Genomic DNA, 9,845 nt, shown 5'->3' with positions numbered 1-9,845 from the left:
CCTCATCAAAATGCACCCGAAACCCAGGCAACCCACAAAAATAATCATAACCATTTCAATAGTTTTCATATCATATTTGATTAGGATATGGTATTGTCTAAAGAGCTGGTTGTGTCCATTGTCTTAGTTGGTGTTTCAGCGCTGTGAAGAGACACCATGACCAAGACAACTTTTAAAAAAGGACATTTAATTGGTGCTGACTTACAGTTTGAGGTACAGTCCATTATCATCATCGCAGGAAGCATGATGGTGTCCAAGCCAACAGTGTCCAAGCCCACATGGGGTTGGAGGAGGAACTAAGTACCTAGATGTGCAGGCAGTCAGGAAGAGACTGTGTGACCCTGACCAGAGCTTGAGCATATACAGTACCTCAAAGCCATGTCTTTACAGTGACAAACTTCCTATAACAAGAGTACACCTCCTCCAAAGATGCCACAGTTCCTAAGAGTGGCTCTTCCCATGGGCTGTGCATATTTAAACCACCAAACTTGAGTGTTTTTTTTTAAAAACAAAGCCTTCTTTCCATTTCCCTTTTGTTAATACTAAACATTCATATTTGGCTTCTTCTTTGCTCTGAGACCCTGGTCATCTTTTCTGCTTAGTGCAGTGCAAACAGGTTTCTCTGACAAAACACTTTTGGTCAGTGCTTCCAGGATATCAGTCTAAAATCAAACAAGAACATCAACAAGGTAGATGTTAGGTAGTGTCCCAGACTCCATTGCTGTCATTTCCCCCACCCACCATTCCAACTTATTTAGAGCCATTTTAAGTCCTGAGACACCACACTGCCTTTCCCTGTATCAGTGTAAATGCTCCAGCAATACCATTGTCTAACCAGGAGTCACTGGGTACAACACAGGTTCTTGCTATTGGAAGACAGGTGTAGGTCATAGCTGGTCAGGTATTAAATATCACTTAAGTAGTTTCAGAGGGAAAGCCCAGAAAAAAACTCTTCGCAGAAGCCAGGGAGTGGAATGCTTCAGCTACCAAGTGGGGATGTGACTCCACCATTGACTCTCACCCTGAGGTCTCAGAGACCTCAGAAGCATGAACTGTAATGAAAGCCAGGGCCTGAGTCTTTAGCTGCTCTGTGCTGTGGAGGTCAGCCAGGATGAGAGTGTGTGCAGCACTCCTCACAGAGATTTTCCTGCAGAGGACATCCTTACCTATGGCCTTTAATTATTCCAGGCCATACTTGTTAGCAGCTGCAGAAGTCCAGGGACAATGGAGAGGCTGTAGACATGTGGAGCCTTCCTGGTATAAATGAAACCCATCATCTCCTTGAATACTTGGGGATCCAGGTCATAGATTTCAAGTTGTTTCTTTAGGCTCTCCTGCCATGTTCAAACGTGGCTCTGAAAACTGGAGAATGAGCGGCTAGGATGAACTTGTGAGCTCTGAATTCCTGGCCAGATACCAGCAGGCAGCAGGCTGTGAAGAGGGAATTATCCCACAGCTCACCTAGGTCATCTGACAATGTGCACCTTGGAACCTTGATCACAGGTCTTGTGTTCTGTCCAGAAATGCTGAAGGAGCCTTGGACCACACTCACATTGCAGAGGGGGTAAGTCTGTCATCTGGAAATATCAAATGGCTTTGAGACAAGAGAAAATCTGGAAGGATGAACTTTTTGTAACGATAGGATTGGTGTGGCAGTAAACTATAGACACCTGATTTCCTAGCATTATTGCTCCCCCACCCTTTCACAGTTAAGATATCAAAGTGTGTGTCTGCTCAAACTGGGCACTTTTCAGAGCTGAGCAACATCAGGTAAAGTGACAGGTAACCTTTGCCCTCCTAATCAACCCCATTTGGGTGTACATTAAAACAACATGCCCCCATCGGCCTATGATGAGAGCACTGGGCTTGTAATGTATTCTACCATTCCCTCAAGGAAAAAAGAGAAGCTGCTAATCATCCACGTGTTGCAGAATTTCTGGTTGCTGCTACTTGGTGTGTAGTACCTATTCTTGGCATCCAGGTCCCCTGACATTTCTGCCTAAGGTACTTTGGATGTAAAATTGGAACCTGAAAATAAGAGCTAGAAATTGTTTACTCTTCAACCTATAGTACACAATTAGTGATATTTTTATATTTAAGTTTCAATTGCTCCTAAATTGTCTCTTCTATGATATTGAAAACATGCCTCTCTAAACTGTTCTGTCTAGACTTCAATATTATTTTAAAGAAAACAATCCAGGCTGTTAAATCATGCTGAATCTCTCTCTCTCTCTCTCTCTCTCTCTCTCTCTCTCTCTCTCTCTCTCTCTCTCTGTGTGTGTGTGTGTGTATGTGTGAGTGAGTTGAGTTGTAGGAGAGTTTTGGTTATTGTTAGCATCTAGGCTCTACCCAATTGCCAGGTTAGGCGTGGCTCACTGTAGAGTGGCTACTTATCCCTGGCCCTAGCACTATTTCTGCCTCTTAGTCTGTTACTCTCCCTGAATCCCTAATCTCTTTCCTTTTTATATAGAGGTTTTTTTTTACCTTTTCTTGGATATTTTTATTGTATTTCAAATGTTATCCTGTTTACCAGGTTCCCCTCCAGAAAGACACTATTCAATCCCCCTTCCCCTGCTTCTATGAGAATGCTTCCCCACTCAACCACCCATTCCCTCCTGCCTCCCTGCCCTGTCATTCCCCTACACTGGGAAATCAAACCTTGACAGGACCAAGGGCCTCTTCTCCCACTGATTTCTGAAAAGGCCATCCTCTGGTAGATATGCAGCTGGGGCCGTGCATCCATCCCATTCCTGTGTACACTTTAGATGGTGGTTTATTCCCTGTGAGGAGCTCTGGGGGTGTTGATTGATACTGTTGTTCTATCTATCTTGTTGATTTTCTCAAAGAACCACCTCCTGGTTTTGGTGATTTTTTTTTTATATAGTTCTTTTTATCTCAACATGATTGATTTCAGCCCTGAGTTCGATTATCTCCTGCCCTCTAATCCTCTTGGGTGTATTTGCTTCTTTTTGTTTCACAGCTTTCAGGTGTGCTGTCACACTGCTAGTGTGTGCTCTCCAGTTGTTTTTTGGAGACACTCCAAGCTATAACTTTGCCTCTTAACACTGCTTTAGTTGTGACCCATAATTTTGGGTATGCTGTGCCTTCATTTTCACTAAACTCTAAAAAGAATTTAATTTATTTCTCCCTTGACCAAATTATCATTGAGTAGAGGATTGTTCAGTTTCCATGTGTACGTGGGATTTCTGTTTTTGTTGTTATTAAATACCAGCCCTAGTCCATGGTGATCTGATAGGATGCATGGGATTATTTCAGTCTTCTTGTATGTGTTGAGACCTGTTTTGTGACCTATTATATTGTGAGTCTTGGATAAGGCACCATGAGGTGCTAAGAAAAAGAATCTTTTGTTTTAGGATGAAGTGTTCTGTAGACATCTGTTAAATCCATTTGGTTTATAACTTCTGTAAGTTTTTCCTTGCCTCTGTTTAGTCTGTTTCCATGACCTGTCCATGGATGGGAGAGGAATAGGGAAATCTCCTACTATTATTGTGTGTGGTAAAATGTGTGATTTGAGTTTTAGTAAAGTTTCCTTTATTAATGTGGGTGCTCTTGCATTTGGATCTTGGATATTCAGAATTGATACTTAATCTAGGATTTTTCCTTTGAGTTTGAAGTGTTCTTCCTTCTTTTTTGATAACTTTTGGTTGAAAGTCTATTTTGTTCTATATTTAAAAGGCTACTCCAGCTTGTTCCTTGGGACCATTTTCTTGAAAAATTATTTCCAGCCTTTTACTCTTAGGTGATGTCTATCTTTGTCTCTGAGGTGTATTTCCTCATGCAGCAAAATGCTGGTTCCTCTTTACATATCGAGTCTGTTAGTTTATGTCTTTTTTATGGGGGAATTGATTCCATTGACGTTGAGAGATATTAGGGACCAATGATTGTTGTTTCCTGGGGTTGTTGTTGTTGTTGTTAGAGGTGGAATAATGTTTGTGTAACTAACTTTTTGGGGGGTTAGTTGAAAGAAGATTATTTTCTTGCTCTATCTGTGGTGAAATTTCACTCCTTGTGTTGGAGTTTTTCATCAGTTATTTTTTGTACAGCTGGATTTGTGTAAAATATTATGTAAATTTGGTTTTTGTCATGCAATATCTTGTTTTTCTATCTATGGTAATTGAGAGTTTTACTGGATATAGTAGCCGTGGCTGGCATTTGTATACTCTTATGGTCTGTATGACATCTGCCCTGGCATTTAGAGTCTCTCTTGGGAAGACTGATGTAATTCTGATAAATCTGCCTTTATATGTTACTTGACCTTTTTCCCTTACTGCTTTAAATATTCTCTTTGTTTTTTGGATTTGGTGTTTTGACTATTATGTGAGTGGAGGAATTTCTTTTCTGGTCCAATCTATTTGGAGTTCTGTATGCTTCTTGTATGTTCATAGGCTTCTCTTACTTTACGTTAGAGAAGTTTTCTTATATAATTTTGTTGAAGATATTTACTGGCCCTTTAAGTTGGGAGTTTTCACTCTCTTCCGTATCTATTATCTTTAGGTTTGATTTTCTCATTGTGTCCTGGATTTCTGGGATGTTTTGGATTAGGAGCTTTTTGTGTTTTGCATTTTGACTCTTGTCATTGTTTTCTATGGTTTCTTCTGACCCTGAGATTCTCTCTTGTATTTCTTGTATTCTGTTGGTGGTGATTGTGTATATAACCCCTGCTCTCTTTCCTAGGTTTTCTATTGCCAAAGTTGTCTCCCTTTTTGATTTCCTCATTGTTTCTATTTCCATTTTTAGATCCTAGATGGTTTTGTTCAATTCCTTCACTTGTTTGTTTGTATTTTCTTATAATTATTCAAGGGATTTTTGTGTTTCCTCTTTAAAGGCTTCTATGTCTTTATCTGTGTTGTCCTGTATTTCTTTAAGGGAGTAATCTATGTCCTCAATGTCATCTAATATCATCATGAGATTTTAAGTCAGAATCTTGCTTTTCTGCTGTGTTGGGGTATGCAGGTCTTGCTGTGGTGAGAGAACTGGGTTCTGATGATACCAAAAGGCCTCAGTTTTAGTTGCTTAAGTTCCAGCTCTTGCCTCCCCAATCTGGTTATATCTGGTATTTGCTGGTCTTATTTTCTCTGGCAGTGGCTTGAACCTCTTCTAAGCTTGTGTGTCAGCACTGCTGGGAGATCAGCTCTCTCTCCTGACAGGATTTGTGAACAGAGATCTCTGGCACAGGGTCAATTCTGTGTCCAGACAGAAACTCAAGGGATCCTGTTCCAGACTGCTTCTTCATTCCTGTGTCCTGAGGGTTCCAGGTAGGTCCCTCTGAGCAGAAGTGATGGTCTCACCTGTGCTTTCATGTGTGTCAACACTCTCTCAGGGATCTGGGTACAGGGAGCTATGGCACAGGGTCATCTCCCCTGAAGCTCCTTCTTCCTTTCTTCCCTCCCCCTCTATTGTATCTCTTACTGGAGTTTCCTCTTTTTCCCCTTCTTCCTCTTCCCCTTCCCCTTTCTCCTCCTACTTTTCTTCCTCTCTCTCTCTCTCTCTCTCTCTCTCTCTCTCTCCTCTCTCTCTCTCCTTTCTCTCTGCCTCCATTTCTTCTCATCTCTACTCAACTACCTTTCCCTTTCTCTAAGTAAATACTATTCTATATGAAAGCTATACTAATTTTATATATATATATATATATATATATATATATATATATATATATATATATATATCTCAAACTATATAATAACCTCTATTCTATACTATTGCTGGTACCTCAGGGGGAAGGATGTCAAAGCATTTTCAGGAATTCTTTCCCAGATTCACTTAAATATGTGGTTTGGGAATATCCTAAATGCTTCTCAATTCAACCACTTTAATTGGCAGAATTCAGCTTATCAATACCTCATAGCCTGCATCCTCTACAGGTTAGTTCTGACCTCTTCAGATTTGGAACTGCAGTGATTGCTCTGCTGGTCCTGAAAAGGGAGAGGGTATTCTGTTTTCCAAGGGCTATAGCATATCAGATATCAAAGAGTAGAATTTGGGATGTCTGCCTTTAGGTAAAGTGAAATGTAAAATTCTAGATACATTTCTCATCTCTCACTAGTTTGACATGTCTTAGAGAGTCCCTACAGCCCAGAGGACATAGAAATAATTACAGTGATTCAATCAGCTCTGCAGTTCCTAGCTCTCCTGTATGTCTTGCTCCAATTTTGCTTATCCCTCAAAATTGGATAAACCAATTGATTTTGATTTTTTATTCCTCCATTAGACTTATTGCAAACTATGAGCATCAGTGACTTTGTATCTGGTGCTTTGGGGGCCTCGATAGAAGGATCCTCTGTTTCTAATCTGAAATTTAAAATGCTTGTATGTTTCACTGTGAAACATACCCCCTCCCCCTTTGCAGAATCTAAATTATTCTTTTCTTAACTCTCAGGAGCATGCACCTATATGGTAGAAGTCGCTTATTAGAGGAGAACTGAGAACCCCTGAGCAGGAAACATGGGCTCTGCTCATGCAGTCTCTGTCACACAATGGGACAGGTGTAAAGATTTTTTTAAAGAGGTTGAGGAGAGAAGTGATTTTATGGGTGACCTGCCAGATCCAAAAAGACAGCAGGACAACAGGTGTTTTAGCCAGAAAAAATAGTCTCCTACCACAGAAAGCAACTAGACATTACAATAAAACCAAACTGAAAAATGCACACAGAAAGCTAGAGAGAGAGAGACAGAGACAGAGAGACAGAGAGACAGAGACAGAGACAGACAGACAGAGACAAACCTAGACAGAGACAGACAGATGGACAGAGAAACAGACAGACAGAGACAGAGACAGAGACAGACAGACAGAGAAACAGATTGACAGACAGAGACAGACAGACAGAGAGAGAGACAGACAGACAGAGAGAGAGACAGACAGACAGAGAGAGAGACAGACAGACAGAGAGAGAGACAGACAGACAGAGGGAGACAGACAGGGAGAGGGATGGACAGGCAGGGAGAGGGATGGACAGGCAGGGAGAGGGATGGACAGGCAGGGAGAGGGATGGACAGGCAGGGAGAGGGATGGACAGGCAGGGAGAGGGATGGACAGGCAGGGAGAGGGACGGACAGACAGAGGGACGGACAGACAGAGGGACGGACAGACGGAGACAAGCAGACGGAGACAAGCAGACGGAGACACAGACACAGGCAGACGGAGACACAGACACAGGCAGACGGAGACACAGACACAGGCAGACAGAGACACAGACACAGGCAGACAGAGACACAGAGACAGGCAGACAGACAGAGACTCAGAGACACAGAGACAGACAGAGACTCAGAGACACAGAGACAGACAGAGATTCAGAGACACAGAGACAGACAGAGAGACACAGAGACAGGCAGACAGAGATTCAGAGACACAGAGACAGACAGAGATTCAGAGACACAGAGACAGACAGAGATTCAGAGACACAGAGACAGACAGAGATTCAGAGACACAGAGACAGACAGAGATACAGAGAGACACAGAGACAGACAGAGATACAGAGAGACACAGAGACAGACAGAGATACAGAGAGACACAGAGACAGACAGAGATACAGAGAGACACGGAGACAGACAGAGAGACACGGAGACAGACAGAGAGACACGGAGACAGACAGAGACAGACACGGAGACAGACACAGACAGACACGGAGACAGACACAGACAGACACGGAGGCAGACACAGACAGACACGGAGGCATCCACAGACACGGAGGCAGACAGAGAGACAGACAGAGAGAGACAGACAGAGAGAGACAGACAGAGACGGACAGACAGAGACGGACAGACAGAGATGGACAGACAGAGACGGACAGAGAGAGACGGACAGAGAGACGGACAGACAGAGACGGACAGACAGAGACGGACAGAGAGAGACGGACAGAGAGAGACGGACAGAGAGAGACGGACAGAGACAGAGGGAGACGGACAGAGACGGACAGAGACGGACAGAGACGGACAGAGACGGACAGAGACGGACAGAGACGGACAGAGACGGACAGAGGGAGACAGAGGGAGACAGAGGGAGACAGAGGGAGACAGAGGGAGACAGAGGGAGACAGAGGGAGACAGACACTATGTAGATAATCAATGGTGGCTGCCATACATCTTAACTCCCAGAAAGAGGAGAATCTGGTGATATCTTTCACAGTTTCTAGAAATTGGTATCTAAACTGAAGATGCCTTAACCATATTTTACTCCAGAGGTGAGAGTCCAGGCAACCTTCAAATATTTTCCTGTAAAAGTAACTTTTATTTGCACTATTCATTGTGCAAATGAGACATTCTCCCTTGATGTACTGACATAGGACTAGTCCTTGAAGTTTCGAGCCTCCTTCAAATCAAATTAGGCTTTAGAATGTTCTCAGCTTCTGAGGCTTATGACTGAATAAACTCACCAATTTCTAGTTCTTACTGAACTTTGGCTTTCTGATTTCATTTGTTCTGGCTCAAAACTCCTCTCCACTGTAACTGATACAATCTGGCTTTCTTCAGCTGCCCAAGAATTGCCCACTTGGACTCATACTAACTTTGAAAATCCGTTCTAATCTTCTGTTTCCACCTCACTCTCTGGCTTGTTTAGTATTTACCTAGACATATCCCTCTTGTTCTCTCCTCAACTGGTCTCTGTACCACTGTCCCAGTAAAACTGTCCCCTCTCCTTTTCTCTTTCCACTGATCTCTTAAATAGCTTCCCTTTCCTCTCTTATAACAGTTGAACATATCATTTTCCGTCTAATCTTTCTCTGATTTTTTACTTTCTCTACACACTGGTGCTTCTTTCTAGAAACTAACTTTACCTTCAGTGTTTGGAATTAAATGTGCATGCTAAAGTTATGTCTGTTCTGGTAAAAATAAAAAAATAAAATTGCAGAACTGATTTCCTGCATGTACCCCAGCAATCTGGTTCCTGCTAATTCGAGCTCTAGGTGGGCAATTGGAACTAGCAATAATTTATCTGAGAAGCTAGATGATCCCCCCAGGTCTCAGTGGCAGCTATTCTCTCATAACTCTCTGCCTCTGCTTTGTTTACATACCCAACACCTACCCCCTAATAGTTGTAGTAGAAACTCCCAAAATCCATTAAAATTAGGACTCAACAAAGCAGATTTATATGCTAAATTCTCAATCCACAATACATCCACACAATAAACTTAGAACCAACTGATAAGGATATAAACTGCCTAAGTAGATAAGAAAAAAAATGCCTATAGAAATCTATCCCAGCTTCCTTTGCAATGCAGGACTGCTAAGATCTTGGTCATCCTTCTCCATCTCAATCTCCATCTTGATTCTCCTTCCTACTTTTTCTCTCCTGCTTTACAAAAACTTTGTACCCATCTTATGACTGTCCAATCATGGCCTTGACCTAACTGGCACCAGTCCTCACCCGCATATTGTCATCAACCTACATATGTCTGTCTGTATTCCAGCAAGAAGGATGAAAGACGTGTGCCCAAACTGAGCCAATTTACAAATAAAATCAGTTTTTTTTTCCAGTAAGTAACAGAATTTTGGAATTCACACAATGATCAAATTGGTGAAACAGTTTTCATTTGGGGTGGAGGTGTCAAGCTCCTCCTCAGTGTTTTGGGAACAAATTGATCAAACAAATCTTGGCAATCTGGATTACAGGTTGGTTACCCTCTGAAATTTCTTGACCACTGGCCTCTTTTTGCACTTAGAGACTCAGGTCTCTAATGTCCTTCAAAGTCAATCTCTAGAATTTCTGTGGTTGAGAAGAAAACAATGGAGACACAAGTGAAGACATACTGATTAAGAGAATGAGAAGGAGCCAGAAGAGTAGAACAGATGGTCACAGTTAATATGAGGCCAAGCAGAGCAGTTCAGGAA

General features: G+C 42.2%; 1 pseudogene; it reads right to left on the bottom strand.

Moving 5' to 3' along the window:
• Positions 1-915: 915 nt before the first annotated feature.
• Positions 916-9,387, bottom strand: Tdpoz1-ps22 (TD and POZ domain containing 1, pseudogene 22; annotated as a pseudogene).
• Between the last annotated feature and the right edge of the window lie 458 nt (positions 9,388-9,845).

The sequence above is a fragment of the Rattus norvegicus genome, chromosome 2 (assembly GCF_036323735.1).
Source record: "Rattus norvegicus strain BN/NHsdMcwi chromosome 2, GRCr8, whole genome shotgun sequence".
NCBI lineage: Eukaryota > Metazoa > Chordata > Mammalia > Rodentia > Muridae > Rattus > Rattus norvegicus.
The sequence above is the reverse complement of the archived record's forward strand: the minus strand, read 5'-3'. Positions and strand labels throughout refer to the sequence as shown.